Source organism: Rhinolophus sinicus, chromosome 11, assembly GCF_057876585.1.
Source record: "Rhinolophus sinicus isolate RSI-liver-muscle chromosome 11, RSI-T2T, whole genome shotgun sequence".
NCBI classification, from domain to species: domain Eukaryota; kingdom Metazoa; phylum Chordata; class Mammalia; order Chiroptera; family Rhinolophidae; genus Rhinolophus; species Rhinolophus sinicus.
The window spans coordinates 26,851,711-26,876,994 of record NC_142511.1 but is presented as its reverse complement, the minus strand read 5'-3'; the positions used below and the strand labels follow the sequence as shown (position 1 = coordinate 26,876,994).

Here is a 25,284-nt window from a genome sequence, read left to right as displayed (position 1 = left end):
GCGGAGGCGGCCGCCGCGGGGGACGCAGCTGAGGCAGGGGAGGGTGGGGAGGTAGGCGATGGCAACCGCAAGGATGGCGCCAGGGCGGCGATGGCGGCGGCGAGAATGGGGGCTTTGACGGTGGGCGCTGGGGCACGGGGGTCGATGGCGGCGGCGGCTGCGGCGGGGGCGGAGGAGGCCGGGAGAGCAGAGGCGGCAGATTGAGGGAGTATGGCGATGGTGGCGGCAGCGGGCCTGGGCGGGGGCGGGGGAGATGGCGGTGCTGGAGGCGGGGAGAGCAGAGGAGGGAGATTGAGGGAGTGCGGCAATGGCGGCGGCGGGGGCGGGGGTGGGGAAGAGGGCAGCGCTGGCGGAGGGGGTGGGGAGCGCGGTAATCACGGCGGCGGCGGGAGAAGCGGGGGCTGATCGCGAGCAGCGATGGCGGCGGCGGCGGCGGCGGCTGCGGCGCGGGAGGGTTGCGAGGTCGGCGATGGAGGCGGCGGCAGCGTTGGGGGCTGTGTCGGCGGGCGCTGGGCGCGGGGAGGGTTGGCGCCGGCGCCGGCGGCGGCGGCGGTAGCGGGGAAGAGGGCGGTGCTGGCGGCTGAGGAGGGGAGAGCAGAGGCGGGTGATTGAAGCAGTACAGCGATGGCGGCGGCGAGGGCGGGGGCAGGGGTGAGGGCAGCGCTGGAGGGGGGTGTGGAGATCGCGGTGATGGCGGCGGATTTGGCGGTGGCGGCGGGGGCGAGGGCAGCGCTGGTGGCGGTGGCGGCGACCGAGGGTCGGCGAAGGGATCGAGATGACAGCCTCCGGGACTGAAGAGGACTAAGAAGAGGGTGTGCGGGGGAGCCCTGGCCGACGGGCCTGGTGTGCGGCCGGGGCTGCCAGCTTGTAGTGCCTGGCGGCTAACCCTCTGCTGGTCAGGGGGACCTTCGGCTGCCTGGGCGGCTGCAGAGAGGCAAGGGGCGGCAGGGGTCCCGAGGGAGCCACGCCGGGGCGGCGATGCAAAAGGAGAGGCGAGCAAAAGCCTGCAGCTATTCCCAGGCGGTCTCCCATCCAAGTACTAACCAGGCCCCTCCCTGCTTAGCTCCCGAGATCAGACGACATCTGGCGCGTGCAGGGTGGTATGGCCTTAGGCGCTGGGACCCGGCTCCCGGCACTCCAAGAGCCTGCTCGCGACCTGCTTCTGATCGCGCGCCATGCTGCTGGGCCGCTCGGGTGGCGAGCATGTCTGCCTGAGCGCCTCCCGCCCGCTCCCCGCCTCCTCCACACGCCGCTGGTGTGGGCGACGGGCGACTCCTGGCCCGCAGCGAGGCCCCTTCGCGCCCCCCAGTGGCTCCACGGGCCTCTGTCACTTCCCTGACTGTGACATATGTCTGGGCGCCCTGGCATCCTGGGCCTCCCCAGGCCCCCAACGGCTTTTACCCCGCCCCCCTACCCCAACCCCTCTCATCTCCCCCCAGCCCCACAACCGCACACCCCCCTTGCTGCTGTGCTGTCCCCACCTCTCAGGGCCACCGAGGGGGTCGCAGGGTCCTCTCAGTCCCCTCCACCCTAGGGACGTGCAACCCAGGCCCTGACCCTGGCCGGCCCCACCCACTGGCCCAAAGCCAGGGAGAGCCACCCGCCACCAGGGGGCAGCACCTCCAGTCCGCCGCCACCCTTCGTCACACAGCCTTCTTTCTGGGTTCTCGCCCCTCGTCAGCGACCGGCGTCCCGCCCGATCACTGGTCACTTCACTGGCTACACGTCACCTCTCCTGACCCAGGGAGGTGAGAGAGAGGATGAGAGAAGGCCAGAGACGGAGCAAGACAGAGGCTGAGAGAGACAGACGGGGACAGTGGGGACAGACTCGCAGAGAGCACTTTCCAGGCTCTGGGCCTCGCGTGGAGGGGTGCTGCGTGGGGGCTGCATGGATATCAGCTGTGACCGCTTGGCCATCAGCTGTTGCCAGTTGGCCATTGGCCACCGGCAGAGCTGCGGTGGCCAAGCTAGGAAGCGCGGATTGTGGACTGCAAATTGCAGAGGGGCGCGGACTGCAGTTGGCCGGCTTGGTGGGTCGGTAGGTTGGTGGGTGTGTTGGTTGGCAGAGAATCGGCCGGCAGGCTGGGGATCGGGCGGCTCCGGCTTGCCGAGTCTCCAAGCCAGCCGCCCGGGGGACATGGTGCTATGAGCCCCCTATCCGTGGCTCTGTTGGTGTTCCCTCTTGGCCTCGCCAAATCCTGCGTTCTTGTGCGGGCAGAGGGGCTAGAGTCCCCGCAGGACAGGGACAGACAGACAGAACGGGAGGAGGAGTAAGAGGGAGCGAGATGGAAATATGCTCGTATATGTACATGTATGTATCTAGACATACAGAGAGACATGGACAGAGACAGAGAAAGAGGGGGCTGGCACGCGGGGAGAGAGCTCCTGAGCCAGAGCCAGAGCCCAACAGGCACGTCACAGAGCCCGACAGACATGGGGTGGGGGAGGGTGGGAGGGACGCACAGGCGGGCACACGGACTGTTACAGACGCACTGAGGCTGTGTTGAAGTGGCAGCTCCTCCACCGGAGTGTGGTCGTGCCCGGGGCTGGGCTCCGCTAAGGAGGCATTGCCCTGGCGTTGGCAGTCACCATTGCAGCCTCCGGGGCGGGCCGCCAGGGTCTCCGGAGGGCCTGTGGTCTCTGAGCCCCGCCCAGGCACCCGCCCGCGGGAGGAGAGTGGCAGCCCCCAGGCACCCTGGTTGTGAGGGTTGTGTGCCTGCGTGCCTGCTCTTCCCTTGTGGTGGTCTCCCCTGGAGTCGATGGCGCGTGGTGTGTTGGGGTGCTGCTCCCGCCGTCCCCTGGTTTGTCCCGGCTCTTTGTGCCCTGTGTTTCAGGGACACCGTGGCCGGCGGGAAGGGAGGGCTCCTGGCTCTTGTGGGAGACGGGAGGGGCGCGCGGGGGTGTGGGGCGAGGTGCCTGCCAGCGGAGACAGAAGACTCCGGTGGGGCGGGGCGTGTGGGCGTCCCGTTGGCCCGAGGACACGCCGATCCTGTGTGTCGGGTCCCGGGGGCAGGCGCAGGGATGGGCGTCCCCTGGGCTCGGGCCGAGGTGTAAAGCACCGGCACGTCCTGGGATGGAGAGAGCCTGGTGGAGGCCTGCGCCGGCAGGCAGCCCTGGGCTTGGGCGTTGGGGGTTGCTGCGGCGGCAGGGTCGGGGAGCGAGAGGGAGCCCTGCGATGGCGGTGGCGGCGGCGGCGACCGAGACGCGGCTGACTGCTGCAGGCTGACGGCCTGCCTCGGCGAAGAGCACTAAGAAGAGGGAGTGGGGGGGAGCCCTGGCCGACAGGCCTGGTGTGCGGCCGGGGATGCGAGCTTGTAGTGCTGGGCGGCTGACCCTCCTCTGGCCAGGGGGACCTTCGGCTGCCTGGGCGGCTGCAGAGGGGCAAGGGGCGGCAGGGGTTCGGAGGGAGCCACGCCGGGGCGGCGGCGCAAAAGGAGAGGCGAGCAAAAGCCTACAGGTATTCCCAGGCGGTCTCCCATCCAAGTACTAACCAGGCCCCTCCCTGCTTAGCTCCCGAGATCAGAGGAGATCGGGCGCCTTCAGGGTGGTATGGCCGTAGACGCTGGGACCCGGCTCCCCGCGCCCCAAGAGCCTGCTCCCGGCCTGCCTCTGACCGCACGACACGCTGCTGGGCCGCTCGGGTGGCGAGCATGTCTGCCTGAGCGCCTCCCGCCCGCTCCCCGCCTCCTCCGGACGCCGCTGGTGTGGGCGACGGGCGACTCCTGGCCCGCAGCGAGGCCCCTTCGCGCCCCCCCAGTGGCTCCACGGGCCTCTGTCACTTCCCTGACTGTGACATATGTCTGGGCGCCCTGGCATCCTGGGCCTCCCCAGGCCCCGAAGGGCTTTTACCCCGCCCCCCTACCCCAACCCCTCTCATCTCCCCCCAGCCCCACAACCACACACCCCCCTTGCTGCTGTGCTGTCCCCACCTCTCAGGGCCACCGAGGGGGTCGCAGGGTCCTCTCAGTCCCCTCCGGCCCTAGGGACGTGCAACCCAGGCCCTGGCCCTGACCGGACCCATCCACAGGCCCAAAGCCAGGGAGAGCCACCCGCGCCACCAGGGTGCAGCATCTCCAGTCTGCAGCCACCCTTCGTCACAAGCCTTCAGTCTGGGCCCTCGAACCCTCCTCAGCGACCGGAGCCACGCCCGATGTCCGGTCCCTTCACTGGCTACACGTCACATCTCCTGACCCAGGGAGGTGAGAGAGAGAGGATGAGAGAAGGCCAGAGATGGAGCAAGACAGAGGCGGAGAGAGACAGACGGGGACTGTGGGGACAGACTCCCAGAGAGCACTCTCCAGGCTCTGGGCCTCGCGTGCAGGGGTGCTGCTTGGGGGCTGCATGGTCATCAGCTGTGACCGCTTGGCCATCAGCTGTTGCCAGTTGGCCATTGGCCACCGGAGGAGCTGCGGTGGCCAAGCTAGGAAGCGCGGATGGTGGACTGCAAATTGCAGTGGGCCCGCTTGGTGGGTCGACGGGCGGTGTGTCGGTGGGTTGGCAGAGAAGCGGCCGACAGGTTGGGGATCGGGCGGCTCCGGTTTGCCGTGTCTCCGAGCCAGCCGCCCGTGAGACATAGTGCTATGAGCCCCCTATCCGTGGCTCTGTTGGTGTTCCTTCTTGGCCTCGCCATATCCTGCGTTCTTGTGCGGGCAGAGGGACTAGAGTCCCCGCAGGACAGGAACCGACAGAGAGAACGGGAGGAGGAGAACGAGGGAGCGAGATCGAAATATACACCTATATGTACCAGTATGTACCTAGACATACAGAGAGACATGGACACAGACAGAGAAAGAGGGGGCTGGCACGCGGGGAGAGAGCTCCTGAGCCAGAGCCAGAGCCCAACAGGCACGTCACAGAGCCAGAGAGACATGGGGTGGGGGAGGGGGGAGGGACGCACAAGCGGGCACACGGACTGGGACAGACGCACTGACGCTGCTTTGAAGTGGCAGCTTCCCAACCGAAGTGTGGTCATGCCCGTGGCTGGGCTCCACTAAGGACGCAGTGCCCGGGCATTGAAAGTCACCCTTGAAGCCCCCGGGCCGGGCGGGAGGGCCAGTGGGCTCCGAGCCCCGCCCAGGAACCCCCCGTCACGCGGGAGGGGAGTGGCAGCCCACAGGCATCCGGGTTGAGAGTGTTGTGTGCCTGCGTGCCTGGACTTCCCCTAGTGGTGGTCTCTCCTGGAGTCCGAGGGCGTGCGGTGTGTTGGGGTGCTGCTCCCTCAGTCCCCTGCTTTGTCCCGGCTGTTTGTACCCTGTGTGTTGGGGCCACCGCGAACGGCGGGAAGGGAGGGTTCCTGGCTCTTGTGGGCGATGGGAGGGGGCGCGCGGGGGTGTGGGGAGAGGTGCCTGCCGGCGGAGACACAGGCTCGGCTAACTGCTGCTGGCTGACTGCCTGCCTCAGCGAAGAGGACTAAGAAGAGGGTGTGGGGGTGAGCCCTGGCCGACGGGCCTGGTGTGCGGCCGGGGCTGCCAGCTTGTAGCGCCGGGCGGCTGACCGGCCTCTGGCCAGGGGGACCTTCGGCTGGATGGGCGGCTGCAGAGGGGCAAGGGGCGGCAGGGGTTCGGAGGGAGCCACGCCGGGGCGACGGCGCCAAAGGAGAGGCGAGCAAAAGCCTACAGGTATTCCCAGGCGGTCTCCCATCCAAGTACTAACCAGGCCCCTCCCTGCTTAGATCCCGAGATCAGAGGAGATCGGGCGCGTTCAGGGTGGTATGGCCATAGACGCTGGGACCCGGCTCCCCTCGCCCCAAGAGCCTGCTCCCGGCCTGCCTCCTGAGCGCGCGCCATGCAGATGCGCGGCTCCGGTGGCGAGCATCGACCCGCTGGCCGGCTCTGCCAGCACCGCGTCCCCCACCCCAGTCAGGCTCCCCGCCTCTTGCGAATGCCCCTGGCGTGGGCGGCGGGCTACTCCTGGCCGGCAGCGAGGCCCCTTCGCGCCACCCGAGGCTCCATGGGACACTGCCACTTCCCTGATGGTGCCAGAAGTCGTGGAACTCTGGCATCCTGGGACTCCCCGGACCCACACCGCCATACACCCCGCCCCCCTACCGCCACCAGGTTTACCCCCAACCGCAGCCCCAAGGCTGGTGGAGGCCTGCACCAGCAGGCAACCCTGGGCTTGGGAGTTGTGGGAGGACCCCGCGCCGGCGGCGTGGGCGGCTGCGGAGGGGGGAGGGGTTCGGCGGCGGCGGCGGCGGCGGCGGCGGCGGCGGCCGCGGGGGACGCAGCTGAGGCAGGGGAGGGTGGGGAGGTAGGCGATGGCAACCGCAAGGATGGCGCCAGGGCGGCGATGGCGGCGGCGAGAATGGGGGCTTTGACGGTGGGCGCTGGGGCACGGGGGTCGATGGCGGCGGCGGCGGCGGCGGGGGCGGAGGAGGCCGGGAGAGCAGAGGCGGCAGATTGAGGGAGTATGGCGATGGTGGCGGCGGCGGGCCTGGGCGGGGGCGGGGGAGATGGCGGTGCTGGAGGCGGGGAGAGCAGAGGAGGGAGATTGAGGGAGTGCGGCAATGGCGGCGGCGGGGGCGGGGGTGGGGAAGAGGGCAGCGCTGGCGGAGGGGGTGGGGAGCGCGGTAATCACGGCGGCGGCGGGAGAAGCGGGGGCTGATCGCGAGCAGCGATGGCGGCGGCGGCGGCGGCGGCTGCGGCGCGGGAGGGTTGCGAGGTCGGCGATGGAGGCGGCGGCAGCGTTGGGGGCTGTGTCGGCGGGCGCTGGGCGCGGGGAGGGTTGGCGCCGGCGCCGGCGGCGGCGGTAGCGGGGAAGAGGGCGGTGCTGGCGGCTGAGGAGGGGAGAGCAGAGGCGGGTGATTGAAGCAGTACAGCGATGGCGGCGGCGAGGGCGGGGGCAGGGGTGAGGGCAGCGCTGGAGGGGGGTGTGGAGATCGCGGTGATGGCGGCGGATTTGGCGGTGGCGGCGGGGGCGAGGGCAGCGCTGGTGGCGGTGGCGGCGACCGAGGGTCGGCGAAGGGATCGAGATGACAGCCTCCGGGACTGAAGAGGACTAAGAAGAGGGTGTGCGGGGGAGCCCTGGCCGACGGGCCTGGTGTGCGGCCGGGGCTGCCAGCTTGTAGTGCCTGGCGGCTAACCCTCTGCTGGTCAGGGGGACCTTCGGCTGCCTGGGCGGCTGCAGAGAGGCAAGGGGCGGCAGGGGTCCCGAGGGAGCCACGCCGGGGCGGCGATGCAAAAGGAGAGGCGAGCAAAAGCCTGCAGCTATTCCCAGGCGGTCTCCCATCCAAGTACTAACCAGGCCCCTCCCTGCTTAGCTCCCGAGATCAGACGACATCTGGCGCGTGCAGGGTGGTATGGCCTTAGGCGGAGGGACCCGGCTCCCGGCACTCCAAGAGCCTGCTCGCGACCTGCTTCTGAGCGCGCGCCATGCTGCTGGGCCGCTCGGGTGGCGAGCATGTCTGCCTGAGCGCCTCCCGCCCGCTCCCCGCCTCCTCCACACGCCGCTGGTGTGGGCGACGGGCTCCTCCTGGCCCGCAGCGAGGCCCCTTCGCGCCCCCCAGTGGCTCCACGGGCCTCTGTCACTTCCCTGACTGTGACATATGTCTGGGCGCCCTGGCATCCTGGGCCTCCCCAGGCCCCCAACGGCTTTTACCCCGCCCCCCTACCCCAACCCCTCTCATCTCCCCCCAGCCCCACAACCGCACACCCCCCTTGCTGCTGTGCTGTCCCCACCTCTCAGGGCCACCGAGGGGGTCGCAGGGTCCTCTCAGTCCCCTCCACCCTAGGGACGTGCAACCCAGGCCCTGACCCTGGCCGTCCCCACCCACTGGCCCAAAGCCAGGGAGAGCCACCCGCCACCAGGGGGCAGCACCTCCAGTCCGCCGCCACCCTTCGTCACACAGCCTTCTTTCTGGGTTCTCGCCCCTCGTCAGCGACCGGCGTCCCGCCCGATCACTGGTCACTTCACTGGCTACACGTCACCTCTCCTGACCCAGGGAGGTGAGAGAGAGGATGAGAGAAGGCCAGAGACGGAGCAAGACAGAGGCTGAGAGAGACAGACGGGGACAGTGGGTTCAGACTCGCAGAGAGCACTTTCCAGGCTCTGGGCCTCGCGTGGAGGGGTGCTGCGTGGGGGCTGCATGGATATCAGCTGTGACCGCTTGGCCATCAGCTGTTGCCAGTTGGCCATTGGCCACCGGCAGAGCTGCGGTGGCCAAGCTAGGAAGCGCGGATTGTGGACTGCAAATTGCAGAGGGGCGCGGACTGCAGTTGGCCGGCTTGGTGGGTCGGTAGGTTGGTGGGTGTGTTGGTTGGCAGAGAATCGGCCGGCAGGCTGGGGATCGGGCGGCTCCGGCTTGCCGAGTCTCCAAGCCAGCCGCCCGGGGGACATGGTGCTATGAGCCCCCTATCCGTGGCTCTGTTGGTGTTCCCTCTTGGCCTCGCCAAATCCTGCGTTCTTGTGCGGGCAGAGGGGCTAGAGTCCCCGCAGGACAGGGACAGACAGACAGAACGGGAGGAGGAGTAAGAGGGAGCGAGATGGAAATATACACGTATATGTACATGTATGTATCTAGACATACAGAGAGACATGGACAGAGACAGAGAAAGAGGGGGCTGGCACGCGGGGAGAGAGCTCCTGAGCCAGAGCCAGAGCCCAACAGGCACGTCACAGAGCCCGACAGACATGGGGTGGGGGAGGGTGGGAGGGACGCACAGGCGGGCACACGGACTGTTACAGACGCACTGAGGCTGTGTTGAAGTGGCAGCTCCTCCACCGGAGTGTGGTCGTGCCCGGGGCTGGGCTCCGCTAAGGAGGCATTGCCCTGGCGTTGGCAGTCACCATTGCAGCCTCCGGGGCGGGCCGCCAGGGTCTCCGGAGGGCCTGTGGTCTCTGAGCCCCGCCCAGGCACCCGCCCGCGGGAGGAGAGTGGCAGCCCCCAGGCACCCTGGTTGTGAGGGTTGTGTGCCTGCGTGCCTGCTCTTCCCTTGTGGTGGTCTCCCCTGGAGTCGATGGCGCGTGGTGTGTTGGGGTGCTGCTCCCGCCGTCCCCTGGTTTGTCCCGGCTCTTTGTGCCCTGTGTTTCAGGGACACCGTGGCCGGCGGGAAGGGAGGGCTCCTGGCTCTTGTGGGAGACGGGAGGGGCGCGCGGGGGTGTGGGGCGAGGTGCCTGCCAGCGGAGACAGAAGACTCCGGTGGGGCGGGGCGTGTGGGCGTCCCGTTGGCCCGAGGACACGCCGATCCTGTGTGTCGGGTCCCGGGGGCAGGCGCAGGGATGGGCGTCCCCTGGGCTCGGGCCGAGGTGTAAAGCACCGGCACGTCCTGGGATGGAGAGAGCCTGGTGGAGGCCTGCGCCGGCAGGCAGCCCTGGGCTTGGGCGTTGGGGGTTGCTGCGGCGGCAGGGTCGGGGAGCGAGAGGGAGCCCTGCGATGGCGGTGGCGGCGGCGGCGACCGAGACGCGGCTGACTGCTGCAGGCTGACGGCCTGCCTCGGCGAAGAGCACTAAGAAGAGGGAGTGGGGGGGAGCCCTGGCCGACAGGCCTGGTGTGCGGCCGGGGATGCGAGCTTGTAGTGCTGGGCGGCTGACCCTCCTCTGGCCAGGGGGACCTTCGGCTGCCTGGGCGGCTGCAGAGGGGCAAGGGGCGGCAGGGGTTCGGAGGGAGCCACGCCGGGGCGGCGGCGCAAAAGGAGAGGCGAGCAAAAGCCTACAGGTATTCCCAGGCGGTCTCCCATCCAAGTACTAACCAGGCCCCTCCCTGCTTAGCTCCCGAGATCAGAGGAGATCGGGCGCCTTCAGGGTGGTATGGCCGTAGACGCTGGGACCCGGCTCCCCGCGCCCCAAGAGCCTGCTCCCGGCCTGCCTCTGACCGCACGCCACGCTGCTGGGCCGCTCGGGTGGCGAGCATGTCTGCCTGAGCGCCTCCCGCCCGCTCCCCGCCTCCTCCGGACGCCGCTGGTGTGGGCGACGGGCGACTCCTGGCCCGCAGCGAGGCCCCTTCGCGCCCCCCAGTGGCTCCACGGGCCTCTGTCACTTCCCTGACTGTGACATATGTCTGGGCGCCCTGGCATCCTGGGCCTCCCCAGGCCCCGAAGGACTTTTACCCCGCCCCCCTACCCCAACCCCTCTCATCTCCCCCCAGCCCCACAACCACACACCCCCCTTGCTGCTGTGCTGTCCCCACCTCTCAGGGCCACCGAGGGGGTCGCAGGGTCCTCTCAGTCCCCTCCGGCCCTAGGGACGTGCAACCCAGGCCCTGGCCCTGACCGGACCCATCCACAGGCCCAAAGCCAGGGAGAGCCACCCGCGCCACCAGGGTGCAGCATCTCCAGTCTGCAGCCACCCTTCGTCACAAGCCTTCAGTCTGGGCCCTCGAACCCTCCTCAGCGACCGGAGCCACGCCCGATGTCCGGTCCCTTCACTGGCTACACGTCACATCTCCTGACCCAGGGAGGTGAGAGAGAGAGGATGAGAGAAGGCCAGAGATGGAGCAAGACAGAGGCGGAGAGAGACAGACGGGGACTGTGGGGACAGACTCCCAGAGAGCACTCTCCAGGCTCTGGGCCTCGCGTGCAGGGGTGCTGCTTGGGGGCTGCATGGTCATCAGCTGTGACCGCTTGGCCATCAGCTGTTGCCAGTTGGCCATTGGCCACCGGAGGAGCTGCGGTGGCCAAGCTAGGAAGCGCGGATGGTGGACTGCAAATTGCAGTGGGCCCGCTTGGTGGGTCGACGGGCGGTGTGTCGGTGGGTTGGCAGAGAAGCGGCCGACAGGTTGGGGATCGGGCGGCTCCGGTTTGCCGTGTCTCCGAGCCAGCCGCCCGTGAGACATAGTGCTATGAGCCCCCTATCCGTGGCTCTGTTGGTGTTCCTTCTTGGCCTCGCCATATCCTGCGTTCTTGTGCGGGCAGAGGGACTAGAGTCCCCGCAGGACAGGAACCGACAGAGAGAACGGGAGGAGGAGAACGAGGGAGCGAGATCGAAATATACACCTATATGTACCAGTATGTACCTAGACATACAGAGAGACATGGACACAGACAGAGAAAGAGGGGGCTGGCACGCGGGGAGAGAGCTCCTGAGCCAGAGCCAGAGCCCAACAGGCACGTCACAGAGCCAGAGAGACATGGGGTGGGGGAGGGGGGAGGGACGCACAAGCGGGCACACGGACTGGGACAGACGCACTGACGCTGCTTTGAAGTGGCAGCTTCCCAACCGAAGTGTGGTCATGCCCGTGGCTGGGCTCCACTAAGGACGCAGTGCCCGGGCATTGAAAGTCACCCTTGAAGCCCCCGGGCCGGGCGGGAGGGCCAGTGGGCTCCGAGCCCCGCCCAGGAACCCCCCGTCACGCGGGAGGGGAGTGGCAGCCCACAGGCATCCGGGTTGAGAGTGTTGTGTGCCTGCGTGCCTGGACTTCCCCTAGTGGTGGTCTCTCCTGGAGTCCGAGGGCGTGCGGTGTGTTGGGGTGCTGCTCCCTCAGTCCCCTGCTTTGTCCCGGCTGTTTGTACCCTGTGTGTTGGGGCCACCGCGAACGGCGGGAAGGGAGGGTTCCTGGCTCTTGTGGGCGATGGGAGGGGGCGCGCGGGGGTGTGGGGAGAGGTGCCTGCCGGCGGAGACACAGGCTCGGCTAACTGCTGCTGGCTGACTGCCTGCCTCAGCGAAGAGGACTAAGAAGAGGGTGTGGGGGTGAGCCCTGGCCGACGGGCCTGGTGTGCGGCCGGGGCTGCCAGCTTGTAGCGCCGGGCGGCTGACCGGCCTCTGGCCAGGGGGACCTTCGGCTGGATGGGCGGCTGCAGAGGGGCAAGGGGCGGCAGGGGTTCGGAGGGAGCCACGCCGGGGCGACGGCGCCAAAGGAGAGGCGAGCAAAAGCCTACAGGTATTCCCAGGCGGTCTCCCATCCAAGTACTAACCAGGCCCCTCCCTGCTTAGATCCCGAGATCAGAGGAGATCGGGCGCGTTCAGGGTGGTATGGCCATAGACGCTGGGACCCGGCTCCCCTCGCCCCAAGAGCCTGCTCCCGGCCTGCCTCCTGAGCGCGCGCCATGCAGATGCGCGGCTCCGGTGGCGAGCATCGACCCGCTGGCCGGCTCTGCCAGCACCGCGTCCCCCACCCCAGTCAGGCTCCCCGCCTCTTGCGAATGCCCCTGGCGTGGGCGGCGGGCTACTCCTGGCCGGCAGCGAGGCCCCTTCGCGCCACCCGAGGCTCCATGGGACACTGCCACTTCCCTGATGGTGCCAGAAGTCGTGGAACTCTGGCATCCTGGGACTCCCCGGACCCACACCGCCATACACCCCGCCCCCCTACCGCCACCAGGTTTACCCCCAACCGCAGCCCCAAGGCTGGTGGAGGCCTGCACCAGCAGGCAACCCTGGGCTTGGGAGTTGTGGGAGGACCCCGCGCCGGCGGCGTGGGCGGCTGCGGAGGGGGGAGGGGTTCGGCGGCGGCGGCGGCGGCGGCGGGGGCGGCCGCCGCGGGGGACGCAGCTGAGGCAGGGGAGGGTGGGGAGGTAGGCGATGGCAACCGCAAGGATGGCGCCAGGGCGGCGATGGCGGCGGCGAGAATGGGGGCTTTGACGGTGGGCGCTGGGGCACGGGGGTCGATGGCGGCGGCGGCGGCGGCGGGGGCGGAGGAGGCCGGGAGAGCAGAGGAGGCAGATTGAGGGAGTATGGCGATGGTGGCGGCGGCGGGCCTGGGCGGGGGCGGGGGAGATGGCGGTGCTGGAGGCGGGGAGAGCAGAGGAGGGAGATTGAGGGAGTGCGGCAATGGCGGCGGCGGGGGCGGGGGTGGGGAAGAGGGCAGCGCTGGCGGAGGGGGTGGGGAGCGCGGTAATCACGGCGGCGGCGGGAGAAGCGGGGGCTGATCGCGAGCAGCGATGGCGGCGGCGGAGGCGGCGGCTGCGGCGCGGGAGGGTTGCGAGGTCGGCGATGGAGGCGGCGGCAGCGTTGGGGGCTGTGTCGGCGGGCGCTGGGCGCGGGGAGGGTTGGCGCCGGCGCCGGCGGCGGCGGTAGCGGGGAAGAGGGCGGTGCTGGCGGCTGAGGAGGGGAGAGCAGAGGCGGGTGATTGAAGCAGTACAGCGATGGCGGCGGCGAGGGCGGGGGCAGGGGTGAGGGCAGCGCTGGAGGGGGGTGTGGAGATCGCGGTGATGGCGGCGGATTTGGCGGTGGCGGCGGGGGCGAGGGCAGCGCTGGTGGCGGTGGCGGCGACCGAGGGTCGGCGAAGGGATCGAGATGACAGCCTCCGGGACTGAAGAGGACTAAGAAGAGGGTGTGCGGGGGAGCCCTGGCCGACGGGCCTGGTGTGCGGCCGGGGCTGCCAGCTTGTAGTGCCTGGCGGCTAACCCTCTGCTGGTCAGGGGGACCTTCGGCTGCCTGGGCGGCTGCAGAGAGGCAAGGGGCGGCAGGGGTCCCGAGGGAGCCACGCCGGGGCGGCGATGCAAAAGGAGAGGCGAGCAAAAGCCTGCAGCTATTCCCAGGCGGTCTCCCATCCAAGTACTAACCAGGCCCCTCCCTGCTTAGCTCCCGAGATCAGACGACATCTGGCGCGTGCAGGGTGGTATGGCCTTAGGCGCTGGGACCCGGCTCCCGGCACTCCAAGAGCCTGCTCGCGACCTGCTTCTGAGCGCGCGCCATGCTGCTGGGCCGCTCGGGTGGCGAGCATGTCTGCCTGAGCGCCTCCCGCCCGCTCCCCGCCTCCTCCACACGCCGCTGGTGTGGGCGACGGGCGACTCCTGGCCCGCAGCGAGGCCCCTTCGCGCCCCCCAGTGGCTCCACGGGCCTCTGTCACTTCCCTGACTGTGACATATGTCTGGGCGCCCTGGCATCCTGGGCCTCCCCAGGCCCCCAACGGCTTTTACCCCGCCCCCCTACCCCAACCCCTCTCATCTCCCCCCAGCCCCACAACCGCACACCCCCCTTGCTGCTGTGCTGTCCCCACCTCTCAGGGCCACCGAGGGGGTCGCAGGGTCCTCTCAGTCCCCTCCACCCTAGGGACGTGCAACCCAGGCCCTGACCCTGGCCGGCCCCACCCACTGGCCCAAAGCCAGGGAGAGCCACCCGCCACCAGGGGGCAGCACCTCCAGTCCGCCGCCACCCTTCGTCACACAGCCTTCTTTCTGGGTTCTCGCCCCTCGTCAGCGACCGGCGTCCCGCCCGATCACTGGTCACTTCACTGGCTACACGTCACCTCTCCTGACCCAGGGAGGTGAGAGAGAGGATGAGAGAAGGCCAGAGACGGAGCAAGACAGAGGCTGAGAGAGACAGACGGGGACAGTGGGGACAGACTCGCAGAGAGCACTTTCCAGGCTCTGGGCCTCGCGTGGAGGGGTGCTGCGTGGGGGCTGCATGGATATCAGCTGTGACCGCTTGGCCATCAGCTGTTGCCAGTTGGCCATTGGCCACCGGCAGAGCTGCGGTGGCCAAGCTAGGAAGCGCGGATTGTGGACTGCAAATTGCAGAGGGGCGCGGACTGCAGTTGGCCGGCTTGGTGGGTCGGTAGGTTGGTGGGTGTGTTGGTTGGCAGAGAATCGGCCGGCAGGCTGGGGATCGGGCGGCTCCGGCTTGCCGAGTCTCCAAGCCAGCCGCCCGGGGGACATGGTGCTATGAGCCCCCTATCCGTGGCTCTGTTGGTGTTCCCTCTTGGCCTCGCCAAATCCTGCGTTCTTGTGCGGGCAGAGGGGCTAGAGTCCCCGCAGGACAGGGACAGACAGACAGAACGGGAGGAGGAGTAAGAGGGAGCGAGATGGAAATATACACGTATATGTACATGTATGTATCTAGACATACAGAGAGACATGGACAGAGACAGAGAAAGAGGGGGCTGGCACGCGGGGAGAGAGCTCCTGAGCCAGAGCCAGAGCCCAACAGGCACGTCACAGAGCCCGACAGACATGGGGTGGGGGAGGGTGGGAGGGACGCACAGGCGGGCACACGGACTGTTACAGACGCACTGAGGCTGTGTTGAAGTGGCAGCTCCTCCACCGGAGTGTGGTCGTGCCCGGGGCTGGGCTCCGCTAAGGAGGCATTGCCCTGGCGTTGGCAGTCACCATTGCAGCCTCCGGGGCGGGCCGCCAGGGTCTCCGGAGGGCCTGTGGTCTCTGAGCCCCGCCCAGGCACCCGCCCGCGGGAGGAGAGTGGCAGCCCCCAGGCACCCTGGTTGTGAGGGTTGTGTGCCTGCGTGCCTGCTCTTCCCTTGTGGTGGTCTCCCCTGGAGTCGATGGCGCGTGGTGTGTTGGGGTGCTGCTCCCGCCGTCCCCTGGTTTGTCCCGGCTCTTTGTGCCCTGTGTTTCAGGGACACCGTGGCCGGCGGGAAGGGAGGGCTCCTGGCTCTTGTGGGAGACGGGAGGGGCGCGCGGGGGTGTGGGGCGAGGTGCCTGCCAGCGGAGACAGAAGACTCCGGTGGGGCGGGGCGTGTGGCGTCCCGTTGGCCCGAGGACACGCCGATCCTGTGTGTCGGGTCCCGGGGGCAGGCGCAGGGATGGGCGTCCCCTGGGCTCGGGCCGAGGTGTAAAGCACCGGCACGTCCTGGGATGGAGAGAGCCTGGTGGAGGCCTGCGCCGGCAGGCAGCCCTGGGCTTGGGCGTTGGGGGTTGCTGCGGCGGCAGGGTCGGGGAGCGAGAGGGAGCCCTGCGATGGCGGTGGCGGCGGCGGCGACCGAGACGCGGCTGACTGCTGCAGGCTGACGGCCTGCCTCGGCGAAGAGCACTAAGAAGAGGGAGTGGGGGGGAGCCCTGGCCGACAGGCCTGGTGTGCGGCCGGGGATGCGAGCTTGTAGTGCTGGGCGGCTGACCCTCCTCTGGCCAGGGGGACCTTCGGCTGCCTGGGCGGCTGCAGAGGGGCAAGGGGCGGCAGGGGTTCGGAGGGAGCCACGCCGGGGCGGCGGCGCAAAAGGAGAGGCGAGCAAAAGCCTACAGGTATTCCCAGGCGGTCTCCCATCCAAGTACTAACCAGGCCCCTCCCTGCTTAGCTCCCGAGATCAGAGGAGATCGGGCGCCTTCAGGGTGGTATGGCCGTAGACGCTGGGACCCGGCTCCCCGCGCCCCAAGAGCCTGCTCCCGGCCTGCCTCTGACCGCACGCCACGCTGCTGGGCCGCTCGGGTGGCGAGCATGTCTGCCTGAGCGCCTCCCGCCCGCTCCCCGCCTCCTCCGGACGCCGCTGGTGTGGGCGACGGGCGACTCCTGGCCCGCAGCGAGGCCCCTTCGCGCCCCCCAGTGGCTCCACGGGCCTCTGTCACTTCCCTGACTGTGACATATGTCTGGGCGCCCTGGCATCCTGGGCCTCCCCAGGCCCCGAAGGGCTTTTACCCCGCCCCCCTACCCCAACCCCTCTCATCTCCCCCCAGCCCCACAACCACACACCCCCCTTGCTGCTGTGCTGTCCCCACCTCTCAGGGCCACCGAGGGGGTCGCAGGGTCCTCTCAGTCCCCTCCGGCCCTAGGGACGTGCAACCCAGGCCCTGGCCCTGACCGGACCCATCCACAGGCCCAAAGCCAGGGAGAGCCACCCGCGCCACCAGGGTGCAGCATCTCCAGTCTGCAGCCACCCTTCGTCACAAGCCTTCAGTCTGGGCCCTCGAACCCTCCTCAGCGACCGGAGCCACGCCCGATGTCCGGTCCCTTCACTGGCTACACGTCACATCTCCTGACCCAGGGAGGTGAGAGAGAGAGGATGAGAGAAGGCCAGAGATGGAGCAAGACAGAGGCGGAGAGAGACAGACGGGGACTGTGGGGACAGACTCCCAGAGAGCACTCTCCAGGCTCTGGGCCTCGCGTGGAGGGGTGCTGCTTGGGGGCTGCATGGTCATCAGCTGTGACCGCTTGGCCATCAGCTGTTGCCAGTTGGCCATTGGCCACCGGAGGAGCTGCGGTGGCCAAGCTAGGAAGCGCGGATGGTGGACTGCAAATTGCAGTGGGCCCGCTTGGTGGGTCGACGGGCGGTGTGTCGGTGGGTTGGCAGAGAAGCGGCCGACAGGTTGGGGATCGGGCGGCTCCGGTTTGCCGTGTCTCCGAGCCAGCCGCCCGTGAGACATAGTGCTATGAGCCCCCTATCCGTGGCTCTGTTGGTGTTCCTTCTTGGCCTCGCCATATCCTGCGTTCTTGTGCGGGCAGAGGGACTAGAGTCCCCGCAGGACAGGAACCGACAGAGAGAACGGGAGGAGGAGAACGAGGGAGCGAGATCGAAATATACACCTATATGTACCAGTATGTACCTAGACATACAGAGAGACATGGACACAGACAGAGAAAGAGGGGGCTGGCACGCGGGGAGAGAGCTCCTGAGCCAGAGCCAGAGCCCAACAGGCACGTCACAGAGCCAGAGAGACATGGGGTGGGGGAGGGGGGAGGGACGCACAAGCGGGCACACGGACTGGGACAGACGCACTGACGCTGCTTTGAAGTGGCAGCTTCCCAACCGAAGTGTGGTCATGCCCGTGGCTGGGCTCCACTAAGGACGCAGTGCCCGGGCATTGAAAGTCACCCTTGAAGCCCCCGGGCCGGGCGGGAGGGCCAGTGGGCTCCGAGCCCCGCCCAGGAACCCCCCGTCACGCGGGAGGGGAGTGGCAGCCCACAGGCATCCGGGTTGAGAGTGTTGTGTGCCTGCGTGCCTGGACTTCCCCTAGTGGTGGTCTCTCCTGGAGTCCGAGGGCGTGCGGTGTGTTGGGGTGCTGCTCCCTCAGTCCCCTGCTTTGTCCCGGCTCTTTGTACCCTGTGTGTTGGGGCCACCGCGAACGGCGGGAAGGGAGGGTTCCTGGCTCTTGTGGGCGATGGGAGGGGGCGCGCGGGGGTGTGGGGAGAGGTGCCTGCCGGCGGAGACACAGGCTCGGCTAACTGCTGCTGGCTGACTGCCTGCCTCAGCGAAGAGGACTAAGAAGAGGGTGTGGGGGTGAGCCCTGGCCGACGGGCCTGGTGTGCGGCCGGGGCTGCCAGCTTGTAGCGCCGGGCGGCTGACCGGCCTCTGGCCAGGGGGACCTTCGGCTGGATGGGCGGCTGCAGAGGGGCAAGGGGCGGCAGGGGTTCGGAGGGAGCCACGCCGGGGCGACGGCGCCAAAGGAGAGGCGAGCAAAAGCCTACAGGTATTCCCAGGCGGTCTCCCATCCAAGTACTAACCAGGCCCCTCCCTGCTTAGATCCCGAGATCAGAGGAGATCGGGCGCGTTCAGGGTGGTATGGCCATAGATGCTGGGACCCGGCTCCCCGCGCCCCAAGAGCCTGCTCCCGGCCTGCCTCGTGAGCGCGCGCCATGCAGATGCGCGGCTCCGGTGGCGAGCATCGACCCGCTGGACGGCTCTGCCAGCACCGCGTCCCCCACCCCAGTCAGGCTCCCCGCCTCTTGCGAATGCCCCTGGCGTGGGCGGCGGGCTACTCCTGGCCGGCAGCGAGGCCCCTTCGCGCCACCCGAGGCTCCATGGGACACTGCCACTTCCCTGATGGTGCCAGAAGTCGTGGAACTCTGGCATCCTGGGACTCCCCGGACCCACACCGCCATACACCCCGCCCCCCTACCGCCACCAGGTTTACCCCCAACCGCAGCCCCAAGGCTGGTGGAGGCCTGCACCAGCAGGCAACCCTGGGCTTGGGAGGTGTGGGAGGACCCCGCGCCGGCGGCGTGGGCGGCTGCGGAGGGGGGAGGGGTTCGGCGGCGGCGCGGCCGCGGGGGACGCAGCTGAGGCAGGGGAGGGTGGGGAGGTAGGCGATGGCAACCGCAAGGATGGCGCCAGGGCGGCGATGGCGGCGGCGAGAATGGGGGCTTTGACGGTGGTCGGTGGGGCACGGGGGCGGGGCGGGCGATGGAGGCGGCGGCGGCGGCGGCGGCGGCGGCGGGGGCGGAGGAGGCCGGGAGAGCAGAGGCGGCAGATTGAGGGAGTATGGCGATGGTGGCGGCGGCGGGCCTGGGCGGGGGCGGGGGAGATGGCGGTGCTGGAGGCGGGGAGAGCAGAGGAGGGAGATTGAGGGAGTGGGGCAATGGCGGCGGCGGGGGCGGGGGTGGGGAAGAGGGCAGCGCTGGCGGAGGGGGTGGGGAGCGCGGTAATCACGGCGGCGGCGGGAGAAGCGGGGGCTGATCGCGAGCAGCGATGGCGGCGGCGGCGGCGGCGGCGGCTGCGGCGCGGGAGGGTTGCGAGGTCGGCGATGGAGGCGGCGGCAGCGTTGGGGGCTGTGTCGGCGGGCGCTGGGCGCGGGGAGGGTTGGCGCCGGCGCCGGCGGCGGCGGTAGCGGGGAAGAGGGCGGTGCTGGCGGCTGAGGAGGGGAGAGCAGAGGCGGGTGATTGAAGCAGTACAGCGATGGCGGCGGCGAGGGCGGGGGCAGGGGTGAGGGCAGCGCTGGAGGGGGGTGTGGAGATCGCGGTGATGGCGGCGGATTTGGCGGTGGCGGCGGGGGCGAGGGCAGCGCTGGTGGCGGTGGCGGCGACCGAGGGTCGGCGAAGGGATCGAGATGACAGCCTCCGGGACTGAAGAGGACTAAGAAGAGGGTGTGCGGGGGAGCCCTGGCCGACGGGCCTGGTGTGCGGCCGGGGCTGCCAGCTTGTAGTGCCTGGCGGCTAACCCTCTGCTGGTCAGGGGGACCTTCGGCTGCCTGGGCGGCTGCAGAGAGGCAAGGGGCGGCAGGGGTCCCGAGGGAGCCACGCCGGGGCGGCGATGCAAAAGGAGAGGCGAGCAAAAGCCTGCAGCTATTCCCAGGCGGTCTCCCATCCAAGTACTAACCAGGCCCCTCCCTGCTTAGCTCCCGAGATCAGACGACATCTGGCGCGTGCAGGGTGGTATGGCCTTAGGCGGAGGGACCCGGCTCCCGGCACTCCAAGAGCCTGCTCGCGACCTGCTTCTGAGCGCGCGCCATGCTGCTGGGCCGCTCGGGTGGCGAGCATGTCTGCCTGAGCGCCTCCCGCCCGCTCCCCGCCTCCTCCACACGCCGCTGGTGTGGGCGACGGGCGACTCCTGGCCCGCAGCGAGGCCCCTTCGCGCCCCCCAGTGGCTCCACGGGCCTCTGTCACTTCCCTGACTGTGACATATGTCTGGGCGCCCTGGCATCCTGGGCCTCCCCAGGCCCCCAACGGCTTTTACCCCGCCCCCCTACCCCAACCCCTCTCATCTCCCCCCAGCCCCACAACCGCACACCCCCCTTGCTGCTGTGCTGTCCCCACCTCTCAGGGCCACCGAGGGGGTCGCAGGGTCCTCTCAGTCCCCTCCACCCTAGGGACGTGCAACCCAGGCCCTGGCCCTGGCCGGCCCCACCCACTGGCCCAAAGCCAGGGAGAGCCACCCGCCACCAGGGGGCAGCACCTCCAGTCCGCCGCCACCCTTCGTCACACAGCCTTCTTTCTGGGTTCTCGCCCCTCGTCAGCGACCGGCGTCCCGCCCGATCACTGGTCACTTCACTGGCTACACGTCACCTCTCCTGACCCAGGGAGGTGAGAGAGAGGATGAGAGAAGGCCAGAGACGGAGCAAGACAGAGGCTGAGAGAGACAGACGGGGACAGTGGGGACAGACTCGCAGAGAGCACTTTCCAGGCTCTGGGCCTCGCGTGGAGGGGTGCTGCGTGGGGGCTGCATGGATATCAGCTGTGACCGCTTGGCCATCAGCTGTTGCCAGTTGGCCATTGGCCACCGGCAGAGCTGCGGTGGCCAAGCTAGGAAGCGCGGATTGTGGACTGCAAATTGCAGAGGGGCGCGGACTGCAGTTGGCCGGCTTGGTGGGTCGGTAGGTTGGTGGGTGTGTTGGTTGGCAGAGAATCGGCCGGCAGGCTGGGGATCGGGCGGCTCCGGCTTGCCGAGTCTCCAAGCCAGCCGCCCGGGGGACATGGTGCTATGAGCCCCCTATCCGTGGCTCTGTTGGTGTTCCCTCTTGGCCTCGCCAAATCCTGCGTTCTTGTGCGGGCAGAGGGGCTAGAGTCCCCGCAGGACAGGGACAGACAGACAGAACGGGAGGAGGAGTAAGAGGGAGCGAGATGGAAATATACACGTATATGTACATGTATGTATCTAGACATACAGAGAGACATGGACAGAGACAGAGAAAGAGGGGGCTGGCACGCGGGGAGAGAGCTCCTGAGCCAGAGCCAGAGCCCAACAGGCACGTCACAGAGCCCGACAGACATGGGGTGGGGGAGGGTGGGAGGGACGCACAGGCGGGCACACGGACTGTTACAGACGCACTGAGGCTGTGTTGAAGTGGCAGCTCCTCCACCGGAGTGTGGTCGTGCCCGGGGCTGGGCTCCGCTAAGGAGGCATTGCCCTGGCGTTGGCAGTCACCATTGCAGCCTCCGGGGCGGGCCGCCAGGGTCTCCGGAGGGCCTGTGGTCTCTGAGCCCCGCCCAGGCACCCGCCCGCGGGAGGAGAGTGGCAGCCCCCAGGCACCCTGGTTGTGAGGGTTGTGTGCCTGCGTGCCTGCTCTTCCCTTGTGGTGGTCTCCCCTGGAGTCGATGGCGCGTGGTGTGTTGGGGTGCTGCTCCCGCCGTCCCCTGGTTTGTCCCGGCTCTTTGTGCCCTGTGTTTCAGGGACACCGTGGCCGGCGGGAAGGGAGGGCTCCTGGCTCTTGTGGGAGACGGGAGGGGCGCGCGGGGGTGTGGGGCGAGGTGCCTGCCAGCGGAGACAGAAGACTCCGGTGGGGCGGGGCGTGTGGGCGTCCCGTTGGCCCGAGGACACGCCGATCCTGTGTGTCGGGTCCCGGGGGCAGGCGCAGGGATGGGCGTCCCCTGGGCTCGGGCCGAGGTGTAAAGCACCGGCACGTCCTGGGATGGAGAGAGCCTGGTGGAGGCCTGCGCCGGCAGGCAGCCCTGGGCTTGGGCGTTGGGGGTTGCTGCGGCGGCAGGGTCGGGGAGCGAGAGGGAGCCCTGCGATGGCGGTGGCGGCGGCGGCGACCGAGACGCGGCTGACTGCTGCAGGCTGACGGCCTGCCTCGGCGAAGAGCACTAAGAAGAGGGAGTGGGGGGGAGCCCTGGCCGACAGGCCTGGTGTGCGGCCGGGGATGCGAGCTTGTAGTGCTGGGCGGCTGACCCTCCTCTGGCCAGGGGGACCTTCGGCTGCCTGGGCGGCTGCAGAGGGGCAAGGGGCGGCAGGGGTTCGCAGGGAGCCACGCCGGGGCGGCGGCGCAAAAGGAGAGGCGAGCAAAAGCCTACAGGTATTCCCAGGCGGTCTCCCATCCAAGTACTAACCAGGCCCCTCCCTGCTTAGCTCCCGAGATCAGAGGAGATCGGGCGCCTTCAGGGTGGTATGGCCGTAGACGCTGGGACCCGGCTCCCCGCGCCCCAAGAGCCTGCTCCCGGCCTGCCTCTGACCGCACGCCACGCTGCTGGGCCGCTCGGGTGGCGAGCATGTCTGCCTGAGCGCCTCCCGCCCGCTCCCCGCCTCCTCCGGACGCCGCTGGTGTGGGCGACGGGCGACTCCTGGCCCGCAGCGAGGCCCCTTCGCGCCCCCCAGTGGCTCCACGGGCCTCTGTCACTTCCCTGACTGTGACATATGTCTGGGCGCCCTGGCATCCTGGGCCTCCCCAGGCCCCGAAGGGCTTTTACCCCGCCCCCCTACCCCAACCCCTCTCATCTCCCCCCAGCCCCACAACCACACACCCCCCTTGCTGCTGTGCTGTCCCCACCTCTCAGGGCCACCGAGGGGGTCGCAGGGTCCTCTCAGTCCCCTCCGGCCCTAGGGACGTGCAACCCAGGCCCTGGCCCTGACCGGACCCATCCACAGGCCCAAAGCCAGGGAGAGCCACCCGCGCCACCAGGGTGCAGCATCTCCAGTCTGCAGCCACCCTTCGTCACAAGCCTTCAGTCTGGGCCCTCGAACCCTCCTCAGCGACCGGAGCCACGCCCGATGTCCGGTCCCTTCACTGGCTACACGTCACATCTCCTGACCCAGGGAGGTGAGAGAGAGAGGATGAGAGAAGGCCAGAGATGGAGCAAGACAGAGGCGGAGAGAGACAGACGGGGACTGTGGGGACAGACTCCCAGAGAGCACTCTCCAGGCTCTGGGCCTCGCGTGCAGGGGTGCTGCTTGGGGGCTGCATGGTCATCAGCTGTGACCGCTTGGCCATCAGCTGTTGCCAGTTGGCCATTGGCCACCGGAGGAGCTGCGGTGGCCAAGCTAGGAAGCGCGGATGGTGGACTGCAAATTGCAGTGGGCCCGCTTGGTGGGTCGACGGGCGGTGTGTCGGTGGGTTGGCAGAGAAGCGGCCGACAGGTTGGGGATCGGGCGGCTCCGGTTTGCCGTGTCTCCGAGCCAGCCGCCCGTGAGACATAGTGCTATGAGCCCCCTATCCGTGGCTCTGTTGGTGTTCCTTCTTGGCCTCGCCATATCCTGCGTTCTTGTGCGGGCAGAGGGACTAGAGTCCCCGCAGGACAGGAACCGACAGAGAGAACGGGAGGAGGAGAACGAGGGAGCGAGATCGAAATATACACCTATATGTACCAGTATGTACCTAGACATACAGAGAGACATGGACACAGACAGAGAAAGAGGGGGCTGGCACGCGGGGAGAGAGCTCCTGAGCCAGAGCCAGAGCCCAACAGGCACGTCACAGAGCCAGAGAGACATGGGGTGGGGGAGGGGGGAGGGACGCACAAGCGGGCACACGGACTGGGACAGACGCACTGACGCTGCTTTGAAGTGGCAGCTTCCCAACCGAAGTGTGGTCATGCCCGTGGCTGGGCTCCACTAAGGACGCAGTGCCCGGGCATTGAAAGTCACCCTTGAAGCCCCCGGGCCGGGCGGGAGGGCCAGTGGGCTCCGAGCACCGCCCAGGAACCCCCCGTCACGCGGGAGGGGAGAGGCAGCCCACAGGCATCCGGGTTGAGAGTGTTGTGTGCCTGCGTGCCTGGACTTCCCCTAGTGGTGGTCTCTCCTGGAGTCCGAGGGCGTGCGGTGTGTTGGGGTGCTGCTCCCTCAGTCCCCTGCTTTGTCCCGGCTCTTTGTACCCTGTGTGTTGGGGCCACCGCGAACGGCGGGAAGGGAGGGTTCCTGGCTCTTGTGGGCGATGGGAGGGGGCGCGCGGGGGTGTGGGGAGAGGTGCCTGCCGGCGGAGACACAGGCTCGGCTAACTGCTGCTGGCTGACTGCCTGCCTCAGCGAAGAGGACTAAGAAGAGGGTGTGGGGGTGAGCCCTGGCCGACGGGCCTGGTGTGCGGCCGGGGCTGCCAGCTTGTAGCGCCGGGCGGCTGACCGGCCTCTGGCCAGGGGGACCTTCGGCTGGATGGGCGGCTGCAGAGGGGCAAGGGGCGGCAGGGGTTCGGAGGGAGCCACGCCGGGGCGACGGCGCCAAAGGAGAGGCGAGCAAAAGCCTACAGGTATTCCCAGGCGGTCTCCCATCCAAGTACTAACCAGGCCCCTCCCTGCTTAGATCCCGAGATCAGAGGAGATCGGGCGCGTTCAGGGTGGTATGGCCATAGACGCTGGGACCCGGCTCCCCGCGCCCCAAGAGCCTGCTCCCGGCCTGCCTCGTGAGCGCGCGCCATGCAGATGCGCGGCTCCGGTGGCGAGCATCGACCCGCTGGACGGCTCTGCCAGCACCGCGTCCCCCACCCCAGTCAGGCTCCCCGCCTCTTGCGAATGCCCCTGGCGTGGGCGGCGGGCTACTCCTGGCCGGCAGCGAGGCCCCTTCGCGCCACCCGAGGCTCCATGGGACACTGCCACTTCCCTGATGGTGCCAGAAGTCGTGGAACTCTGGCATCCTGGGACTCCCCGGACCCACACCGCCATACACCCCGCCCCCCTACCGCCACCAGGTTTACCCCCAACCGCAGCCCCAAGGCTGGTGGAGGCCTGCACCAGCAGGCAACCCTGGGCTTGGGAGTTGTGGGAGGACCCCGCGCCGGCGGCGTGGGCGGCTGCGGAGGGGGGAGGGGTTCGGCGGCGGCGGCGGCGGCGGCTGGGGCCGCCGCGGGGGACGCAGCTGAGGCAGGGGAGGGTGGGGAGGTAGGCGATGGCAACCGCAAGGATGGCGCCAGGGCGGCGATGGCGGCGGCGAGAATGGGGGCTTTGACGGTGGGCGCTGGGGCACGGGGGTCGATGGCGGCGGCGGCGGCGGCGGGGGCGGAGGAGGCCGGGAGAGCAGAGGCGGCAGATTGAGGGAGTATGGCGATGGTGGCGGCGGCGGGCCTGGGCGGGGGCGGGGGAGATGGCGGTGCTGGAGGCGGGGAGAGCAGAGGAGGGAGATTGAGGGAGTGCGGCAATGGCGGCGGCGGGGGCGGGGGTGGGGAAGAGGGCAGCGCTGGCGGAGGGGGTGGGGAGCGCGGTAATCACGGCGGCGGCGGGAGAAGCGGGGGCTGATCGCGAGCAGCGATGGCGGCGGCGGCGGCGGCGGCTGCGGCGCGGGAGGGTTGCGAGGTCGGCGATGGAGGCGGCGGCAGCGTTGGGGGCTGTGTCGGC

At 69.1% G+C, this 25,284-nt stretch overlaps 8 pseudogenes; all 8 read right to left on the bottom strand.

Moving 5' to 3' along the window:
• Positions 1–3,441: 3,441 nt before the first annotated feature.
• Positions 3,442–3,561, bottom strand: LOC148756681 (5S ribosomal RNA; annotated as a pseudogene).
• Positions 3,562–5,602: 2,041 nt separating this feature from the next.
• Positions 5,603–5,722, bottom strand: LOC148756680 (5S ribosomal RNA; annotated as a pseudogene).
• Positions 5,723–9,636: 3,914 nt separating this feature from the next.
• Positions 9,637–9,756, bottom strand: LOC148756679 (5S ribosomal RNA; annotated as a pseudogene).
• A 2,040-nt stretch (positions 9,757–11,796) lies between these two features.
• On the bottom strand, positions 11,797–11,916 carry LOC148756678 (5S ribosomal RNA; annotated as a pseudogene).
• A 3,913-nt stretch (positions 11,917–15,829) lies between these two features.
• LOC148756677 (5S ribosomal RNA) lies at positions 15,830–15,949 on the bottom strand (annotated as a pseudogene).
• Positions 15,950–17,989: 2,040 nt separating this feature from the next.
• LOC148756676 (5S ribosomal RNA) lies at positions 17,990–18,109 on the bottom strand (annotated as a pseudogene).
• Positions 18,110–22,027: 3,918 nt separating this feature from the next.
• Positions 22,028–22,147, bottom strand: LOC148756675 (5S ribosomal RNA; annotated as a pseudogene).
• Positions 22,148–24,187: 2,040 nt separating this feature from the next.
• Positions 24,188–24,307, bottom strand: LOC148756674 (5S ribosomal RNA; annotated as a pseudogene).
• Between the last annotated feature and the right edge of the window lie 977 nt (positions 24,308–25,284).